Source organism: Polyodon spathula, chromosome 14 (assembly GCF_017654505.1).
Source record: "Polyodon spathula isolate WHYD16114869_AA chromosome 14, ASM1765450v1, whole genome shotgun sequence".
NCBI lineage: Eukaryota > Metazoa > Chordata > Actinopteri > Acipenseriformes > Polyodontidae > Polyodon > Polyodon spathula.
Window position 1 is genome coordinate 5,321,534 of NC_054547.1, and position 23,066 is coordinate 5,344,599.

General features: G+C 37.5%; 1 protein-coding gene across 2 annotated transcripts in view; it reads left to right on the forward strand.

Annotated features, from left to right (window-relative positions):
• The first annotated feature begins 11,956 nt into the window (after positions 1–11,956).
• Positions 11,957–23,066, forward strand: part of gng12b (guanine nucleotide binding protein (G protein), gamma 12b) — a 46,435-nt gene continuing 35,325 nt past the window's right edge. Inside the window, exons 1-2 of one of the 2 annotated variants that reach the window (XM_041270518.1) lie at positions 11,957–12,155; positions 21,384–21,433. The gene's annotated coding sequence lies outside the window, so the exon portion shown is untranslated. The remainder of the gene's footprint in view (positions 12,156–21,383; positions 21,434–23,066) is intronic. The other variant, XM_041270517.1, reaches the window with a different exon arrangement.

A 23,066-nucleotide genomic window follows, 5' to 3' on the forward strand; every position in this document is an offset into this window, starting at 1 on the left:
TAATTAGAAACAGCAACTGAGCTTGCTTGCGTGCGTTGATATTATATTTTTCCTAACCATTTTGTTATAATTTATAGAATAGAAAAGGCTTTTTTTATTGTTGGTCTCTTTGTTTTACTCCAGCAAAATTTTTCTGTGATTCTTTTCTATTTTTTTTTTGTCCATGGAGCTGTAATTGTAGAGGAATATGATGATTCTCTTTGGTGTGCGTGGGGCTAGGAAAAGTCCACCCACGCAACTGCTAACAAAATACATTCCCCAGGGGGTTGCCAATCCAATCCACTGAGGTTCTCTCACGGTAGGTTGGCTCTGTCAGCGTGGGGAAGCCTGCGATTGTCATAATTAGTACTTTCAGTGCTGACACAAGGCAGAGACATGGGATTCCACAGCATAATCTTTTTTTTTATATTTTCCTCCTCTGTCTTTTTTGAATATGTAGGAAGAAGATCAATAATGGTAGGAAATACGTTATGCATTTTTTTTCAGAGTGTCACAGCAATACTGTTTTAAATTAAGGGAACGAGGCGTGTACTGACAGCAGCTGATGGGGTGCGAGCAAGGTCAATTAATCATTACGTTCTGCTTAGACAAACAAAACTACGGGTTCGAGAACATTTCAACATTTCAGCTCCTTTAAAATGTTTACCCCAATAAGTTTGTGCTTAAAATTTTGTTTAAAAATAACATACATTAAACAAAATGTACATCTGGTAAATGGACACTAAAACAATCAGATTCAAAATGAAACCGGGCCAGTACTTTCACTAGAAAGGGGGTGGGTGTCAGCAACAGTATTAGCCATTTAAATATATCAAAATGCAACCAACCAGGCATAATTTGCAATTCAAGGTTAAGATTCTTTGCAGCAAATACAAAATGTTCTCCTTGGGTGGTACAGTATATATTATATAGCATCCTTAATAGATAAATGAACGTGGATGTTAAATAATTCCAGTTATAAATAAAGTATATGCATGCATACTGTAAGTAAAAAAATGGTAAAAACATGAACTCTTAAGGTGCATCAATTTTAATTCAATTTTAACTTTAATATTACCGTTTATCTTTTCAGCATTTGTTTTGAAGTTACAAGCTTGTTAAGGGGACTCTAGCAGCAAATACAGACCCCTGTTGATCAGAGATCAATGTTTCGTATTTGTTCTGTGCATGCGACTGACTCCCCAGTCTCCAGGTGATACATGCATTGCACTAGCACTTTTAACTGATGATTCACCATGTGAGTTAACATACAAATAATGGGTTGTTACTGACTTTGACTGTGTGCTATTTTGATGCATTATACCTCTGCTAACCCTTATACAAATTTACCATGGGAAACTATTTAATTCATCCAAACATATTGTATTTAGCTGAATCATTGTAAATGGTGGTCTCTATTTTTTATATGTCAGGCCTATTTTTTTATTGAACACTATATGGGGAATATTATCGTATTTTTTCTGTTAAAATAACACGATGAACCTGCTAATCATAAAAATGGTTTTAATTGTATTAGAAGAAGGGAAAAACATGCTATTATTTTAACTGCTGAACTACTGACAATGATAAAGAAGGAAAGATAATGGTATTCTGTGCAGACCTGCTGTCTCTCATATTGCAACACACTCTTCTAAATGCAAATGCATACAGATGCCAGAATAATGAAAACCCGAAGATGCGATTTCGCAATAGACAAATTCAGCATCAAATAAACCCTGAAAGGCCTGCGTTTCACTTTTTATTTTTTCTTTAACGGTGAAGTGTCTCCTAAAAATAAAAAAGTGAAATGAAATTAATCTTCATAAGTAATATTCAAGACTATGGTGAAGTGAGATTCAAGTTAATTGATTTAATCTTGTTTTAAATAAAATTCTATCAAGTAAGCCCTAGTGTATTTCTACAAAGGATAGCTTCTATTGAGTGGCATTAAAAAATACTAGGTGCTTACTGTTTAGTTCCTGAGCTGTGCTCTGCTAAGCAAACCTGGCAAAAAACATACTTATTGATTGCGGTCCTCCACCTGTTAAAAAAACAATTTATTTTTATAACTGGAAATTCTTGCATTGCCAGCATTTGATTAATTCCAGATTTGTGATGTGAAGGTGCTGGAGTTTAAATGTAATCTTCCAGCTCCTAATAGAAAATGCACTGACTTATTACACCACTTTGCAAAACTGTTGGGAAGAGGCTATTGGTGGACATGAGAGGCATTTTTGCTTTACAGTTTGATTGGCTCATAAAACAATATTAAAGCCAGTCTGTTTGCGTTCTCTATGTAATTATTACAGTTATTCTTGCTGCTGTGGGTAAAATGTTTATTTTTTACCAATAGCTCAGGAATTCAGCAAAACTTTCCATGCATTTTAACTTACTCATGAAATATCATACTTTAGTTGACAGTTTAATTAGTTTATAAATAAAGACTCTTCTTAGTAACAAGACAGATAATTATACAATTGAAGATATGGTTAACCAGTTATAGCGACTGTGTTACTGCAACCAGATTCATCCCAGCCAGGAAATGTCAATGCTGTAATAAAGAAACGCTCATAAAAGGCCACTCTTTGGGTCAAATTGTTCTGTGGATAAACTCATCAATACAGTAGTCTGGGACACACATGCAGGAACCAGCAGTTAAAATGACACACAATTACTATAACAACAACCACATCACATGTATTTCCATTGATATTCTTTTCAAAATGATAAAATACCATTATCTTGTGTTCCACAGTATATTACTTGGTGACATATGCACATGTGTTTTTAAGCTCCACCTTATAGATATACATGAAGGGGGGTAAGGCAGCTGCTTTGATAAACTAGAGGTCCATCTCAGTTCCATGGTCTGGTCTTGCTGCCCTCCTCCCTCACTACTTAGGGACTAGCTTCACTCTGGTAGAGCATGGGAGTGAGGCTGACTTGTCGCAAAGAGGTATCAGGAAGCATCAGATTAAACTCTAAAAATCTATACTGTGGTACCTTAAAAACCAGTAAAACTGAAAAAAAATTGTTTTTAAAGAATATTTTCTATGAATAAAATATATATATATATATATATATATATATATATATATATATATATATATATATATATATATATATAACAAAACTGACCATCTGCATTCAAAGTAAATGCCTTCTATGTTTAAAATTAGACAATTGGCTGCCCAAGCGTTGTTTCAAAGAACACAATTTAGACACTGCCTTGAAAACATAAGGATGCGATGCATGAACACCAAGTACCTCATTAATTCCACTGACGATTGAAAGAATTAAGTAATCTATTCTTTAAACAATTCTTTCGATATAGGCTCCTATATCTCATATCAAATGCCAATGAGATCAGCACACTGCAGGATAGGATTCAGAAGCATTACTATATTACGGAATTTATATATTTTTTCTTTGCATTTCATTAAAATATAATTTTTTTATCTGTTCCCTCATGTCCAATCATATCAAACTCCTTCCATGATCCCATAATAAATGTATTCAGTTAAGGCTGAAGATTAGAATTCTTTAACCACGACTTGCAGAAATACTCTTCCAGCGATTTCTCAATGTTCCACATGAAAGATTCTGTAATTACGTTGCATTTTGCTTCCCTGGTAATTTACATTACAAATGTATAAAACGCAGCTTGGCTCGGGTTACCTTGACTGAGAAAGCATTGAAGTTCCACTACATCTCAGCGATACCAGTTATCACCCTCCATTCAGAAAGCTCTACCTAGGCAATAAACATACCCACAGAGATAACAAAATTGTTTGTTGAATGCCCAACTGATTTTCTTTTTTTTAAACCAGAAAATGGATTTGGAATCACAGTCTTAAGAAAGATATTTGTAATTTACAAAACAAAGTGTGTCATTTCTGAACTGGGGATACGAAAAGAAACATAAAATGGAAGATATATATTCTTAACCTGATGCTTTTATAGCTCTTTTATACATTGTTAGAGGTTTAGAGACCCTTATCAACTTGACATCCAGCTGCATTTCTTTATTTATCGTTTCTACCCAGGACTATTGCCTGCTGTATCCATATCTAATATCATAGTGGAATGCAAAAACAATCTGTCTGATGGTACCTGACATGAATCCAGCAGCAACTGCTGCAGTAAACAGGAGGCAAATGATATACCCTTGAGGAAAAACTTCACTTCTATCACCTGTAGTACAGTGCCTTCACAGAAAGATTCAACTTCAACATAATCATATAATGCAGACAGAGTAAATACAAATGTTGAAGGGATAGTTCACATTATTACATCTTTACACGGCTGGACCCTTTATGTTTTATGCCATTTTCGTACATGTGAAATGTATTTAGACAGATAAATAAATACTCTTAATACTGTTAACAAAGGTAACCAGGGAAAATTATGGTTTGGGTTGGCTGCCAGCTCTGACAACATGACGGGAGAAATTATATATGTCAGACTAATACAATTAATTCCATATGGACTAAAAATCAGTAGGATTGGGATTCAGGCTTTGTGTCTGGGACCATTGGTTGAAGATGGGTTGTGGATCAGTGCAGGGTGAGCTTTGTTAAAGTGGGAGTATTTATTAAGCTGTCTCTGGTAACTGAATGAGTTACGAAAATACAAAGTCATCTATAAGCCTGGCTCTTTTGGTTAAGCACAGAGCGTGCTGGTTTCAGAACCCAGAGACTGGCATTCAATCCTCAGTCTGTACCCCACCTCCTCATTGTGGTTCTGACTGCCATACCTTTCCAGCAATGTCTGGCAACATGCACCATCCGAAGCCATCGCTGTTTCACAGCTGTATGGTTACACTTCAGACTTTCTTTGACAATCGCACATCTAGATGGAACATTTGTCTCCTGATAATGGACTTCACTCTAAACCACTCTGGAGGTGTCTCTGGAGACAACAAGAAAGACATGCTGCGCTGCTTTATCCCCCTTCATAATCACCAGAGCTGGCCCCCTTATTGATAGCCTGAAGAAAACCATCTTATTCTGAGTGGATCTTATTGCACTTATTCAAACACTTTTTATTCTTTGATCTTTCTGGCGTTTAAGTTCAGGTGCTGCTCTTCAGTTCTAGCTTATAGCATAGACTAGATGAGCCAAATTGTATAAATACAAATTTAAGCCAATGAACTGGCGTGATCAGACACCTTAGATCAAATTTCCTTTCATTTCGCTGGCAATATACCGCTGTGCACTAGGTGGTGCTGGCGCTTACCACTATAAAGACGCTATAGTATTCTGTCCTACATTACTTATGTCTATGACAGGAAACTGAGCTGAAGGGCATCACCCAAACTCATACTCAAAGCATCTCAACACAGTCAGAAAATGCATTTGAGTAATTGCATTAAGAACTACTTAGAATGATTGAAAACATCACAAAATGCTTTGATTAAAGTCAATACAAACTCATTTTGTCCAATTTTCTTGTTTTACTAAAAGATACATTTTACAAACATTTCAGAGAAGTGTTGTAAATCAAAAGAGATTGCAAATTGCTAACATTGGTTGGTAATGATTAGACTACTAATTCTCCACATTACATTGCAATCCCTACCTTTCTGTAGATATTGGCAGCTATTGCTTTGCTGGATGCTGCCATATGTTACATTCAGAGGGCTGATGAATTGTTTTTTTTTTTTTAATTAATGACACAGATGGCTTTGAGACTGAAATCATGCTATAATTGTCCCTATCTGCGCAATGTTCTGCGGCTTTGTGCCTTTTCCTCGAATGAAACAGCATGCGGCTGACACACCTTTCCAGCTGGCGACACAAAACAGAAACAAAGAAACACAACTGTGCTACTCTGCAGGTTTGTACAGAACAAAGTGAAAATTAATTTATATAAGCCTGAAGAAATTGTCTCACACGAGTCACTGTGCTGTCTCTACACACCTAGCAAATCTCATTATGGATGAAAGCAGACAGTCTGTGGTCACGACAGGGTCAGAAAAAGAAAGAGAAAATGCGTGGGCAGTGACATTCCTTTTGTTAGTGTCAATTTCAATACCCAGTGTCATGTATGCACAAAAGTGCAAGGCTGCCACTGCAGCTGCACAATTCTTAGACAACAGTCTGCGATCAACATCTCTGAAGCACAACAGATACTGATCCGCCTCAAAATGGCATCAATAACAACATCATTCACATCCAGCAGTGGGTGTAGATTGAAAGCCCTCTTGTAAACTGCTTGCCTTATAAAAGCTCCCCATAGTAAAAGCATAGCAAAGTGTAATACAGCATTGTGAAAGCATGGTAAAACATGCATAAGCATTGTGAAGAATAGCAAAGATAGTAAAGCATATTAACGAACATGGAAAACCAGGGTAAACTAAGGTAAATGCATAGCAGAACCAAGGGAAAAGAATGGTGAAAGTGGTGCTAAATACCGTGGTATATTTTTGTAAGGGTCCAAGAATGTGCCTTATAACATGATTAAGAGATGGAGAACCCTTATTAAACAGAACCGGGATCCAGTTCAATTAACTTTTAGCTGGAGGAATGTTTTAGGAAAATATAAATCTGTGCAATGGACAGAGCAATTGTGTGTACATATATTCCAAATCAATGAACACATCATCAACGGTGATTTCAAATTGAAAACTGTTCCACATTCGCATTGCGTATTTCAGGAATTACTATTTTCCTAGAAACCCTTTTCCAGAGGTACATGTCCCAGCAGCATCAAAGCGCTCACTTCCAACCCAGCCTTCTAAGGCTACTGAACAGCGCCAAGGAATTTAGATTCATTAAATACATGTTCTTACTTCTTATTGGCATTAGCAAAATGATGCTAATTGTACTGAAGATCTTTTTGACCTAGATATATATTTTTAAAAGGACCGCCCTTCCTAGTACAGGACCATTTCCTTTGCTGTAGGTCACTCCCTTGGTCATCCTATTCTTAAAAGGAAGATTGATATAATCACACCTTAAATGGATCCTTGAGCTGATCCTTACATGTCTCTGAACTTGAATCTGTTTTACTGTACGAATATCAATTGTATATCTGTTAATCCAATGATATATCACTGGAATTCATTATAAATACATTTGAATTATTTCAGCTGCCTTCCAACTAAACTGTACTATATTCCTGAACAATTTCTTGAAAATCAAAGCAAACATTTGCATTCAGTGTCACAATTACAGTACCCGATGTCCTTGAAAACTCTTGTTGCGGTGAGCATTTTTATCTTTGAAAAGAACTGTTTCATCTACTTTTGACGGAAGTTGATTGGGGTGGGATTTGTATCACAGGCTTGTCCTGCACACAGTGCTGCTGCCGCTGCTGCTGTAACTCTTCATTTTGGCTTCCAATTACCACAGTAATTGCACAAGCTTTGCAGGAATGTATCTTACTGCCGTTATGTGGTTATTATGCAGCTGCAGCTCCTCTCCCCAGCCTGTCTCTGATATTCAATCAGCCATTCATTACCTATTAAAGGAATAATCACTTAGTGCCAGAATGGATTTTTTTGAGGCACACTACCAGTTGCCAAAGTTGTCTCAAAGAACACGATACAATGAATGCCAATTGATTTTTAAATAGAATTTTATTTTTAAAAGGCATTAGCATGTAAGTAATTGTAAATAAATGCGAGTACAATCTGAACCGATAAAAGTGGGCTTTAAGCTAATGTATTGCTGGGCAGGGGTTTGTAACTATGTGCCTATGTATTAATGCAAATACTGTGGATCTGTTCTTGTTGTGCGACTGCTATTCCTGTTGTGAATGCTAATTCATTAGGCAGCTGAACTCTGATTGTAATACATGGAAATCGTCACTGTGATCTAAAGTCAGACACCTTTTATTAGTGTAACATTACGTTGATTTAACATTGCATTTTAATAACATCTAATTGCTAAATACACAGTGCACTGCAATACAACAGATGTACTGCTTGTCTAGGGGTTTCTTGCAATCAGCTGGGAAATACAGTATATTAACAATCCTATCTCCTACAATACAGGTAACTCAGTTATTAAATGACTATTGGAATCGATCTGACATTTACTTTTTCATTGGGATTCCAATCCTGTTATCCAACAATAACACAGCTTGGTACAGTACAGAACAAACTTCACAAGGGGTGACATTGGGAACCAAATGATTACAGCACATACAGTTGTGTTTTTTTGTTTTTAATTAAAATCCAGTACTTAAAAAAAAAAAGATTGCTGTAATTAGAGGCCATGTTAGATTTACTTGGAGACAACTGCCTCCATTTCTACTATCAAAACATCATCAAGTCTGTCTGGGATTACATGAAGAGACAGAAGCAACTGAGGCTGCCTAATTCCACAACAGAACTGTGGTTAGTTCTCCAAGATGTCTGGGCCAACCTACCTGCCGAGTTCCTTCAAAAACTGTGTGCAAGTGTACCTAGAAGAATTGATGCTGTTTTGAAGGCAAAGGGTGGTCACCCCAAATATGGATTTGATTTAGATTGTTCTTCTATTCACTCACTTTGCATTTAGTTAATTGATAAATATAATCTATTAACATGTCTATTTTTGAAAGCATTCTTACTTTACAGCATTTTTTCACACCTGCCTAAAATTTTTGTACAGTACTGTATATATATATATATATATATATATATATATATATATATATATATATATATATATATATAGTGCCAAAGAAAGTTTGTGAACCCCTTAGGATTTTCAAATATTTCAGATATTTCAAACCTAAAATGATATTAGATCTAAATCCAAGTCCTAATAATAAAGACAAACTGATTAAACAAATCACACAAAAACATGATACTTTTTCAAAATGTATTTATCCACAAATGATTCAACATTCAATATCCATGTGTGAAAAAGTATGTGAACCTCTAGATTCAGTAACTGGTGGCACCCCCTTGAGCAGCAATGACTTCAACTAAGTGTTTCCTGTAACTGTTGGTCAGTCCCTCACATCGGTTTGAGGAATTTTGGCCCATTCCTCCTTGCAGAACTGCTTCAACTCGGTGACATTTGAGGGCTTCCTTGCATGGACAGCTCACTTCAGGTATTGCCACAACATTTTGATGGCGTTTAAGTCTGGACTTTGACTAGGCCATTCTAAAACGTTGAATTTCGCTGTGTTCCCCCCTACATCAGTGCTAGAAATGTATTTTTCTTCCAAAAGCAGCACCACACGCTGATTTTATAACCCCCCCTGCACATCTAGGTATATTCAACACTCTTAGAAACAGATTACCACTGTGAAGAGAACAGAAAAACCTCTGAGTGACTTCATAAAGAATACAGTTACTCAGGCAGGAAATGTCATAACCCTAGCACATGTTATATAAATCACATACTTGTGAATTCAATACAACACATGCTTTCAAATGAAGTCACAATATATGTTTTAACTCTTTACTGAACAGAACAGCAGGCTTGCTTCACATCTTTGCAATTCAATTTTCATTACACTTAATACAATGGCAACACTTGTGCCTATAACAAATATATAACATGACCGTTCAGATTTATAATGGCAAGATTTCTCTTTCTGAAATATCTCTCTCTTTATAGTGTGTTTATACCTTAATATTGCAATATTACTGGGCCAGACTTCTGAACTTCAATATATGAACTGCCAATAAAATGTAATGTAAAAAAAAATGTTTGAGTGAATAATTCAGTTGAATAATTACAAAGACGTGCAAACAGATCATAAGGTTACTCATTTTCTACATTAGTTTGCAGACACGCGTTGTTAAAAACAATGCCGTTCTGCACCTCGATCCACGGCGCTCTTTCTACCACCGAACCTGTTACAATGCAGTATATTCATGGCTCAAGAGGTGCCCCACAATGCCATTCCAATAACAGCACTAACTTTGACTACTGTGTTACGAAGGCGTAGCAGTAAACTAGACATTATTACAGATGATTGAAAACCTGTAAGGTTCTGGAAAATGCCATACTAAATGTTTAAGAAATCATTGATAGGTCAAACGTGTAAAAATCTACAACTGGGTTTCAATGTGTACTGTATTTCTGAATTCGGCGTTAAAATCATCACCTGCTACACAACGGACTGACAGCTAGGCACCCCAACGGATGCAGGAGATATTAACGCTATTATAAACCTTTCCCATCGCTACTTCTCTTTATTAGTGCCTTTAAGTTTTTCCATTCCGCACATTCATTATATCCACCTAATTACTAACCATTAAGCCAGTCTTCAAAAGCATAGTGCCACACAGCTGACTGGCTGAATTAGACTCATTAGAAAAGGACACTGGATAATGTTGTAATGTCCTTATACCCGTATTAAAAAAAAAGGTTTACCAGTGTAAATGAGCATGATAACATCTTACCTTCCAGAGTATTTTTTTTTTTGCAGTGCTCGCAAGTGAAATGAGGTGCCCAGGGTTTGTCTTGATCCCCCACAGGCATGCCGAAATATGCCTTGTAGGCCTCACACATCTTAACAGATGCTTCCACGGAGTACTTTTTCGCTCTTGTCTTGTTAAATTGGCCGCAGACATGCAAAATGCGTCTGCCCGATGCTTGCAGCCTCTTGATGCCATCTCAGAAAAATGCAGATATGTATCCACTTAGGCAGCTGGAACTAAACTGAACTGGTGGGCTTAAGGCCCCTGTATTTATACTACTATTTATATTACTGGAACGTTCTAGAAGTTACTCCATGTTTACTCAGCACTGAATCTATCTGGAATGTTCTGGAAAATAGGTAAATTTCAAAATATCACTGTCCTGGTCACAAAAGCAAAGTTTGTGGGGAACAATAGCCATTTTCTATACTTTTGCGGCATAAGCAATTAGGAAATAACACTTACTACCCTGGAACCAAAAAAAAAAAAATTGTTACACGGTGTTGTTCATGATGCAATGCAAATCATGAGGTAAAGAGCATCGTCATTATTAACGGGGCAGGTGGGAGAGATAGTGAAATGATACTAACCAAAAAGGAAGTCTTAGTGGTGGGTGTTCTGTTCCGAAATACACAAGCCTTCCTACACATCAGCTCGGGATTCAGACGGCCATAACCTGGCCTGTATAGAGCCGGGAAGACCAGCTGGATGTGGCTTGAATGTCAAGTCCAATTTGAAAAGTTATCCAAAAAAAAAAAAAAAAAAAAAAAAAAAAGTGTCTTGCGTCACACTGCTTAAAGTACATGTGGTTTTAATGTATTTATTACAGTAACTGTATTACATATTAACTAATGTAATTATCTCAACCCCTAAGTATTATGAACAGGGCTAAGGTTATAGAAGCAAACTCGATTATAGAAATATGTAATCAATCACTGCCGACTAAGTGTGGCTTATCTTTATAAATAAGTGTTTGATTAAACCTCAAGGAAATTTGCCTTGCCTTGATGCTTTCACTGGCACTGCAATGAACAGAAAATACCTCCCTCACGTTGTTTTTATATGGCAACCCATGTGTGCGCTGACTCACTTATTACAGCTGATAATTAGCTTATCTAATTATTAACTCATAATATCCCCCTGACTGTCTTAAGGGGCCTGCCTGCAGGTGGAAATGGGCGCTGCACGGGAGACCAATGAGGGCGGAGCTCTGGCTTTGCACCTGGCAGGTTCCACTGCAGAGTAATTGAGTTTGCTGGAATATATACAATAATATAAAATTCCAGCAATGACTCACCTGCACTGGAACTGTGCTGGTTTTCAAACTTGTGCAAACTGGATCAAAAGACTGGAATGCTGGTTAAGGGTCAAGAAAGAAAACCCTTTTACTACAAAAGTGTAAAGTCACGTTACTGGGATCTTCGCTGCAGTAAACATACACCTGGTAGCCAGTACATCTTGGATGAATGTGCAAGGGGAAGTGTGTCTACAGACAGAGGGCGCACAGAAAGAGAAATAAAACCTGATGCTAAATCTGGAGTCCTCCATCCTTCCCACCATCCCTTTCTTAGGCGGAGCGGAGTGAAAGGTCGGCTCTTCTGATGAGAGAGAGAGAGAGAGAGAGAGAGAGAGAGAGAGAGAGAGAGAGAAAAAAGTGAGAGAGTGAGCAAGTTAGTGTTCGAAGGAAACACAAGCGGTTCAACGTAAAAATTGCTTTCCAACAACTTGCTGCAGCTGACGATTCTCTAGACTTCGACAGTTACTATACAGTTCATGCGGAGGGTGGAACCTTTTTTGTTTTGACCAGGTAAGTGTATATAACGTCTACAGAATAGGAGTTTAAGATAAGTGGCTTTATTTTCTCCTGTGTCTAAACTATTATTATCTAGAAACTAATCTGAATGAACACTCTTACCAGTGTGGTTGTGGGATTAAAGTAGAGGGTAGTTTCACTATCTCTATCTATCTATCTATCTATCTATCTATCTATCTATCTATCTAATTTTGGCATTGGTTAGGCTACGTAAATTAGACTTCTCAAAGTATGTTCTGCTTTTGTAATTGAAACTGTTTATAGACTGTAACAAAAGTGATGTGGACCTAAATGTCACTTGATTGTCGTGTTTTTCTGTGTTATATATTAATACTTTGTTTACTTTCGTTACGTCAGAGCCTGTAAATCTACAGTAGAAACGATAGCGCAAGTTATAAACTGTTGATATACGCTGCTGACGGCAGTTTAACGTAATGACAATATTGCTTTTGTATACTGGTAAACAAGAGCTGTTTTTTTTTTTTTTTTCCTCCTCGTGAGATGAAAGTCATTACAAATTGTAATGCTCCACTTTCTTAAGCTAAACTAATCGTTTTAAAAATTGAGTCAAAGTAATTCAATAAGCTGAAGGCTATGGTGAAGTTACAGTATGCTTTTCAGTTACCAATTACATTAAATGAATCGGCAAAAGTCGTATTACTTAAACCCTTTTTGTTTTAATTTTCATTTTATTTAGGAAGACGTTTTTGATACTTCCCAAGGAACAAACTAATCACGATTTCTAATTTGTCGACTTGAAGCAAAACCAACAGAAATATAGAACTTCTTGGCAACCAGGAATTTAAACTACAGTATTCCTCAGATAAACCAGGAAACCAAACAATGCAATTCAAGAAAGCAATTTGCTTTCAACAAAGACTACTGTCTAGCGAAGTTGCATATCAGATATATGGGTGATTCCAGTCCTCTGTTCTTGTAACCGTGTGCACCCTGTAGCATGTAAAACCATTTAAAATGTTGGAACAGCTTAATGTCAGTCCTTCATACCAGTGCTCCTCAATCATGGTACACGTTTTATTGCGAATGAAGTGGTTGTACAGTTTTGCAGAAACAGAAAAAAAAATATATCCTTAATGATGTACTTCACCTTACTATATTGTAACTGTCACCTATTGGGCAACCCTGGCTTAAATAGTTTCAGTGTTTGTGGCTGATGATATATCACTGAAAAACTGTAAACACCATTGCCTCCAGCTTTTTAGAGGCGCTGTACCCCACCCTAAAAATCCAGTTTGATTGTTTGCTTTACTGTTCTCCATCTTGGGCTACCCACAGCTGTTCCTAGCCAATCCGAGTGCAGGACTTCACCATGCTGTGAATTAATTTAATACAGACATGGTCGTTGAAGTTTCTTGGACCAAAAAGCTATTTTTTAAAATATTTTTATTGAAAATAAAAACCAAAAACCAGTTGTAATTAGTTTATATATCTTCAAATCCTATACAAAGTTGAATGTAAAAATAAACAAACCAGAGCATGTTTACCTCGTACATATAACTAATGTAATGAGCCTACTTGCCCTGAGGTCATTGGTCAAACATTTGACCTAGTATCTAAGAAACGTTGAAAAGACAGCATACACACACAGTCTACTTGTACAAAACAAGACTCTAAAGCCAAGGAGGAATTTAAAGCAAAATGGGTTCACAAAACCTTAAATCTGGTTTATTTAAATGTGTGGGGTATCTCATGTTGTTAACCCAGCCACGCTGCACGTCACCACCTGTCACTTTTCTAGTCCTCGTTGACTTTTCAACTGTTTGGGGCTGTCCCTAGGTCAAACTGTACTAAATAATGTCTATAATAATAAGAGGCTCCCTACACACGAGGCATTAACTTGTTATAACTCACAAAAACAAAAATCACTATTGACCTTACAAGTGCGCCGTATTATCTATGTGCGAAGTGGGTACTGTAAACAGGATAAGATGTGATGTAACCTCCATAGCAGAGATTGGTTTGTATGTGATTTATAAACCTCTTTATAAATTGCATTAGTGTTCTGAAACACCACAGTAAATTCAAAACCCTCTCATTAGAGACTGCCTGGAAAGGGTTCAAGAATAAGAAAGTGTATTTTATTCAGGATACAAATGTAAAATAAAAAAAAAAAATAAAAAAAAATCCTTACGTTCTATTTAATGTACAAAGAGAGCAGTTCTGTTTTCACTACCCTGTGTTCTTGGTACAGTGTTTGGTGCTTAAACACAGTATTCCTCCCTGCATGGGTGTTTAACACAGAATTTGATGATGATCATTTAATTAGTTTGCGATTTACAGAATAATACAGTTAGGGAGTAGGCATTGTAAAGACTGAGTGTAAAACTGTAGAAACTGCACAAAAACTGTATTTATTACAGTTGTATTAACCCTCAGTCTTATAATGCCACTCTTAGCAGTTTTGCCCAAAATCCAAATTTATTCCCTGTTGAATTAAGAGCAATTCTGATGAAATGAACGCTCAATGTTAGAAAGACAAGTCCAGACGGCATGCCTTATAATTATTAACGTTGTGTGCATAAGTAATACTGTAATCTGGAGAATACTCGGCATTGTCAAAGCTAAATGCTCTAACTGAAATGAAGAGCAGACACACCTCTACTCTATGAACTTCATGGACTGTTGTGCTTGCATAACAAGTAAAATGTATGGGGGGTGTGGCAAAGTGGTTTGTAGTGCTCCGGTGTATAGGTGAGTTGAGGTGCTCCAACAAAGGACAAACACGAAGTCTACCAGTCAGGTTTCTTTTAATGCCCTTTTTAAACCGGGTTTCAAATAATAAAGCTGGCTCTACCCAGCAATGGGTATTGCCAGTGAAAACTGGACCCAAAATAATAAAGCTGGTTCTACCCAGCAATGGGTATTACCAGCTACAAAACAAAGGGGTTGCAGTCCTGAAATAATAAACACAAAAACACGTCTCCAAACTGGGTGCTGTGGTGCAGGTGCGGTGCTCTGAGTGCTGGTGCTCGTGCGCCTTCAGGTCCGGGCTTCTTGCTGCAGCTCCAGCTTCGTATCAGCCGTCTGGCAAAACAAACACAATACTCCTCAATGACCCCACACTTCATTCAAGATTCCGTCCTTGTCTCCTCCCATTAACCACAACAAAGGAGCCGATTACGGCGTCACGTCCCCCTAAAGTACCCTAAGCCCCGCCCCCTCCGATAGGTAGTTCAACCACGTCTCCTCCAATTCATGACTGAAACTTCGCTCACCGTACTAGGGCGATGACTCCAGGTACCGTAACGCCGCCCTCTTCCTGAATGGCCGGCTCCCGACTGTCCCCAGGATGAACTGCCCAACCATTCAGTAGGAAGCCCGCAGCTCCTGTTGTACAGTGCCCTCACTGGTCGAGAGGGAGATTTTTGATTCGGATTCATTCGCTCTCTGTCACAGGGGGTTAAAAAAATAATAATTCAGAGAATTGTTTTCCGTAGACCAAGCTCCACATCTGCTTAGCAACACAGCATCTCATGGATTCCAAAATGAGATCCGGTTTAAAAAAAGAGAATGTTTACTGCCCTGCGTTGAATACTAACGCTTTTCAAAGCTAGATCTCTCAAACCTGTTTGTACAAACACTGATTTAGACAGTTTAAGTGAAAGGAGCTAAATTATTTAAATATATTCTTAGTTAAATCTGTAGAGGGACATTTTACTTTTTTTTTGTAGAAATGCATTTCATGATCTGCTGTATTATTTCTGAAATTACTTTTGTAGTTAACTAAGCTGTGAAATAAAATCAAAATTTTTGTATATTTGTATTAAAGGCGTTCTACAAAATATCCCACTGGGTTAGAAAGCCTAACAGCAATCCTGATATCGTTATGCTCCTCTGTCCTAATTGGTGCTCATAAGCTTGCTCAAGGCAAGACATCCTTGTTTACGACTTCTTTTTATAAATGTAATTTTGTATTTAAAGACCTTCCTTGTCAACATGCCTTTTTCTCTTACTTTAAATTCCCATGCTGAATTGTACAAGGAGCCATGCCAAACACACAGCATCGTACCCTAGTGTAGCTCAGCTGGAAAATGAACAGGCAGTGTAGCAGCGTGATGCTCAATAGGCAGGCAGCACCAGTTTGCGTTGCATGTCCCAAGTGAAAGGCCTTCACTGTTTTACTTTGTTTACAATCACAAAGCTGCACAGTTCAGAAGTTACAATGCTGTGTCTGGAATAGAAATGATTGGTGCAAACATTCAATTAGGGTCACCCGGGGGTAAATATGACACATGATTTTCTAAACGTTACCCTCACTAGCTGAAATCATCATTATCAGGATGTATCGTCATTAACCAAAGACATACGGGAAAGAATTATTGGAGTCTCTGTTTTACTCGACAGAGCTCCTGAGTGTTGTAGCTTGGAACACAAGTTCTGGCCTGTCTAGGGCTTGTCCACGCTCATGCAATGTGAGCATGTTTGTAATCCACGCTACGGCTTTGGATTAGTACTGTGTGATTAAGAATGTGAGATGGACCTGAAGCACTTTGTAAAGTGCAGGTTCTTGTGATGACTTCCACTTGCTTATCCCTGCGTTCTCCAAATATGTTGCAGATGGTGAGTGCAATTTCACAGACCTGATGGCCAAGGCGGATGTTGGGGTTAGTTTTTGGTTTTCGGATTAGAAGACACATTGTCTTCACACTCTCTTTGCAGCTGTATTCTGTGATCCAGTCATCAGTAAAGTACAAGTAATAGGAACCATTTTATGGTTGTAATTTTACAACGCTGCACTCGCATGGATGCCTGGTTTGAAACAACAGCTTTGTGATAACAGTGCTGTGTTGCCTTGGCTACCCTGTTGGACCCATGCAACATAAGAACATAAAGTTCATCAAACATCTTGCTCGTTTGGTTGTTAGTAGCTTATTGATCCCAAAATCTCATCAAGCAGCTTCTTGAAGGATCCCAGGGTGTCATGAATTGATTGGCATTAGCAGCAAAATCATCTAGCTACTATAAAATAAATACATTGTCAGAATGTATTAATATGCACGCTGGAGTCATTTAACTCGATGATATGTTACTATTTTAGTGACATTTATTCCAAGCATCCTTTCTGTTTTGAAAGAATGTAATGTTCTTTTACTTTTCAACCGCACAAGATAAATGGGATGAGTAATAATGTTGCTAGAGAAGAAATTGCATTTTTAAAAGCTGGGTTACCACTCTTGTAATCAAAACCGGGTTAAAAGCGTGAATGGGGCTCTGTATTCTCAATTTTCTGCGTGCTCAAGTTTGTATTGCCTTTTCTTCTTTTGTTTGTTTTGTGTGTTGGTGTACCGTGAGCTGTCTCCCTGTAAGCCGTGTTCCTTATTAAATATATAATGCAACTTAATTTGACTGTGCTCTTTTGCCAATCTGTTTTAAGACTGTGTGTGGTTTTGATTTATATCCTATAAATCCATAGCTTACTATATGTGTGACTCGCAATATAATCCATGAACTGTGAAGAAGTCTTTTTGAATAAGCCATCTGGATTGCCTTGGTTTGTTACACTGCAAGTGAGTTTTAGCCAACACACCAGCACTGCTGTACATGGTAAAGTAGCTCCTAGTTTGTGGCTTTGGTTTATTCCTCTGTGTTTATAGAACAACAATACACAGCCGCGGCCAGTTTCTGGCTAGTCAACTATTTCTTGCAATAGTATTGTTTTCCCCCATCACACAATGGTGTGCATCTCATTGCTGAGATTTGGAAATGCTAAGCTACCCAAGGTTTTTAGACAACGCTTGCTGGGTTATCTTGTTCCACATGATGATGATGATGATGATGACTGTTTTGATTTTTAATCTGAATGGCAGTGTGTTCATTGGGCTTGCTGCTTTCAGGATACTGAGATATTGCAGTCAAGCAGAGAGCTGCCTGCTTGATGGAATACATAATTAGGTTTCTGAGCTAGTTGCATTAATTAAATTTCAAGCCCACTGTACTTCTCCTGCCGCCCCACCTCCGCCGTGATGGTGTTCTTGTTTACTGTTGATTATATTAGGTTATAATAGGGAACGCTTATGCAGGTCAAGTAGATCCTAGGGACCACATACATTGCATTCTAGGTGATGGTTTTACTTCCATTCCCCAGCTGATATTACTGGAATAAAACCTGTAAATGGTCAATGCTCATGCTGCTGTTTGAATACCAGTGCAAGCTCTGTGCTTGCTGTATGTACAGTATGTTTTTGCATACAGTATGGCTACAGTACTGTGTCAGAACTAGACCTATTTCGACTGTTCCAGTAAGCCAGAAAACCCACATCATTTGTCTAAAATATCAAAGACAGAATTCTTTCACGTTGCTGTTAACAAGGTTATTGAAGAGCATGCGTTAATTAGTTGTTGTATGGGGGATTTGTCCTGAGATTCCCTTCTACATGCTGTGGATGCAGGTTACATGGTGGCTTGCTTCTTGGGTCTGGAAAGTGGTTGTTATATGCGTGGTGGGGGAGAGGTGTGTGTATTTGGATACCTTGAGTGGATTGCCTTGTATGTATTTATTTATTTTTTGTGTGTTACGTCACCATGACTTACCAAATGTTATAAACATTACTAATTATTTGTGAAGTTTTGGCATTTATTTTTTTTTTTTAAAGCATTCCAGAAATACTGACCTGGATATTTTTTCAATAAAATGAGCAGTCTTCTAATTTGAAAGCTCTTTGAACCATATTTCAAAATGATATGCCATGTTGTCTGTTGCACTGCTTCTGAGAATTTTAGATGTAGCTTCTCTCACGGAAACATAAGCGGAATAAGAACGAGTCCGGATCAAGTAATCCTTTACACCTGTAAAAAGTGTGACCTGAAAGATTTGTCTGCTAGTAATGGCATAATAAACTTGCAATGCAAGTACGTCTTGCATTTAGATTACTGTAGGGTGTAACCTACAATATTCCATTTGCCTATTACTTGTCTATGTAAGGGATGGATGATTAACTGTATTTTCTGCTGCAGATTTAATAAAATATATAAATAAAATATGAGAAACTGCGTGCAGTTGCCTGACTGTAGTGCCTATGTCTAAGTAGTTGTCTATTTTGAAGACCTGTTTGCTGGCTTCCCTCTGTAAACATTATTGATTCCAATTGGCTTGGATAATATTTGTTTACAAATGTGCGCGCTGTGGTTTAATGCCCTTACTACTAAATCTTAAGCAAACTAGCCTTTAGGAAACCCTTCTCGCAGTGTGCAGGAAGTCTTATTTTCTAAGCTTTTTTTAAGACTTTGCAAATGTTATGTTTACTTTTTGGTCATCCTTAGTCTTGCTTCCCCTGGGTACTGAATGTGAATGGAGGAAATGGGTCAGTGGTTAAATATTTATTAGTGATTTGTTGCAGTCCTTGGGGAGACACACAGAGGAATAGGCATGACTGTCCTGCTTAAATGGCAGCCTTTCAACTCCACATTTCAACTTCTTGCATTACTCTAAATAATAGTTGGGGACCAAAAAAAATGATCAGATTGCCAGGTGAGTGTGGCTGCATATCAAACATAGCTTTGTAATGATTTGCAAAGCCTCTGCATCATGGTACTCTTGCATTTTAGATCTATATTGAGAACCGGTCATTCTGTTTTAATGAAGCTTGGTATGGATATTCTTTATAACTCTATCGATCAGAACGTAGGTCATGTTGACAATTTCTTTGCTACCCTTTTCTTCAGAGCCGCCCATCGGATTTATTTTTGGATGACAGGACAGATGATGTCAGATTTTTTTGATGACGTCCGTTGCTGTCTTGTGGAAAGTATCACACAGAGAACTGTAGTGGTGTGCTGTCTGAATCTGTGGTAGCTATGCTGTGGTAGGCTGATTCATTCCTTCTGCACGTGAAGTGCATTCAAAACTCGTCTGGAAATTTGAGTGGAGAGGTGCTATAAATAGCATTGCCTTCAGTGAGCTGTGATTCTGGTGCTTGTTGATTCAGCTGATAGTAGCTTTGAATTAGATTTGACGTCTAGATGCTGATTAGGTTAGGCAACCAGGGAAAGAACGTCAGTGTGGTCATTTGAGATTGAAAGCAGTCTCTGACTGGAGCAGTTGCTGTGTTGCATAAAATTTACAATAGAGACAACTCTACCGTCGCAGCTTTCCACAAGCAACATGTCTGGGAAATACACATTTAAAGTGTTTATTTAGCAGCGCATTTGCAAGGATCCATTTTCTTGGTGACTAATATTCAAGTCCAGGCAGATGTGAGCCAGGCCTCTCTAATGACATTATATATATTATATATATATTGGAGCCATCATCCTAGTTATAGGTCCAATCTCTCCCCGTCTTTCCAGAAGCTCGATAACTGTAGCATACTATGGAATGTATTAGACCCTACAAAGCCTCAGTCTTGCCTTTTCCTTGAACTTCACTTTTGTTTACACAGTGCTTTAGTGCTCTGGCATTCTACAGCTAACACAGATGTAAGCGTAATCTCTTAGTGGAGTTTACTGATTCTTTCCAAAGGCCTCCAGGAAGTCCTGGTGAGTTACCATTCAACTAACCCTTACTGAAGGGCAACATGTAAGACAGTTACATAGCAGGGTTTACTGTGAGCAGTACAGTGAGGGTAATAATTCCCTTCCATAGCTCTGAAACAGGCTTTTTTTTTTTTTTTTAAAGAAACTGCATTTATTTTCACTTTGATGTATGATTAGTACTGTACATTGGTTTACAGAAAGTGCTCAGTTTTCCTCAGGCAATGTGTTATACTCTGGTCACTTCTGGTACAGAAAATACTTAAATACTTTAATGAATAAAGGTTATGAAAATCAAAACTCCAGCAAGTGCATTTTAGTATATTTTGTCTTTCTCTTAATGTAAAAAAAAAAAAAAAAAAAAAAACCTCTAGGCTCATATTTGAATAACATAAGGCTGGTATATAAATTCTCTGCTGTTTTAAATATATGAAACATTCCTCCCCACGAAGATGTATCTTTTTTTTTTTTCGCAATTTGTGTGCATTTTTATTTAAAGAAACTTGAATAATTATGAACATGTGAGCATATTTGGCTGCTTATAGTCTCTTATTGATTTTTATATGGTCTACATCACTGTAGTAAAAACTCTGTGGGAAGCACATGGAGTATTCAGCTAGTTTCAGGGTTAAATCCTCCTTGTTTGCTTGATTCGGTTTATTGCTGGATCGTAAAAGGTGCTGTATGTCAAAAGCGTTTTTCTGTAGGTTAACATTTTTTTTTTTTTTTCAGTTTAATCCACGACTGAATAACTCCTCAGCCAGCGAATGTCAGCATTTCTGGTAATTGCATGTCCTGAAACAGATCCCTATTGTGTAATACTTTAATTACTGTGTTTTATTTTAATAGTTTGCTTTACATAAAAATTTCCATTAAACAGATCTGTAATGTACTGCACTCCATTGTATAAAGGCCTAATCGAATAAGCCTTATTCAGAACTCTTAAGTAGATTTTGAGTTAATCGCTTTTGTCCATTTTAAAATTGAGATCTTTTTGTATTTTATCTTAATTTTTATGGTAAGTAAATGTAGCAGTATTTCATATTCTTTCTGGTCAAATCAAGAAACTGAGCATTGTGATGCTGTAAAGTTTGAGTTACCAAGTCTAACATGTGAGAAGATTGGCAGGATAATTAATATACTGTACAGTACTTTTTTTTTTTTTTTTTTTTTTATTTTTTTTTTATATAATGTTTTCTATAGCCGTTCATATTTCTGCAGTGGGGTGTTTTCAATTCCAGTTCTGTGAATTTCTAGAAGAGTAACCTTGTTTACTGCAGCCTGCTACAGAGTGTTGTTCAGGCTTATTCTGATATGTTTGAAGAGCTGGTGTTTCACTTTGCTTTACATAGAGATAAGGATCTTGAAGCCAGTGCATGTGCTGGAGCCAAGACAACCGAACTGATGGGGAAACTGATAGCGCTGAACATTCAGTAATTGATAAGAACACATTGCTTATCACATGTTCTGTGCATTTGTTTTGCTCTTAACCCCATTTTCTTTTTAAAAAAAGATTTGAGATAGGACAGTAACGTACTAACCTTTTAAAATGATTGCAAATTAACTGTCGGGTTATCCTTTGACTTGCATTAAAATAATGTACTCTGCATGTTAAAAATGTAAACAAAAGGCACTGTTACCAGTAATGGTAGGCAAATTAGTTTGCAGTAGATTGTAAACCAGAAAAAAAATCTTATGCACTGATCATGTATGTCTGCCTTGAGTTTCCAGAAATACAAATGCTTTAGAGATTATGAAAACGCTCCTGAGTGTGCACTGGTTAAAGCTGCTCCATCATCTCACTCTTCAGACCATGGTGTGTTCCATACTGCAGTCTGCACCACACCTTCAAATAGTTTGATGCAGTACCTGCTAAACTTCATCTTAAACTCTGTAATGCCAGCTTGGTTTTAAAGTGATCTTCAAATTAAACAACCTGGCCTGGTATCTCTGTGTACTTCTCTAGTGCTGAATTTAATTATTGATTCAGCGATGACCAGCGACTCTCCAATAAAGGGATGTTGAGGGATATTGAAGTTGTTGGAAGCTGTTGATGGAACAGAAAGGTTAAATCTGTATCTACACAACCTCTTTGGTATTGGTTCCCGAACTTACTTATTTAGCAAGGGCAAAAAAACACAAGCAGTTTTCTTTTACTCCCTTGTCCTCCTTTTTTTTTTTTTTTAAAAGGAGTAAATCTTAACAGCCGCACTGCTTGCACAATGCTCATTCTCCATTACTGACAGTGACTTGCAGTTGGAATCGGAGGACCAGGATTTAAAACCTGCCTTTAGATGACAGCTTCCTTAGTCACCCTGTCCAGTCGTGTCCATACCTATCAAAGCATTGTGGGCCATTGGTTCCACATTGACAACCTGAGACAAGCCTGACATTTGTCTTAATATTGTCAAATGT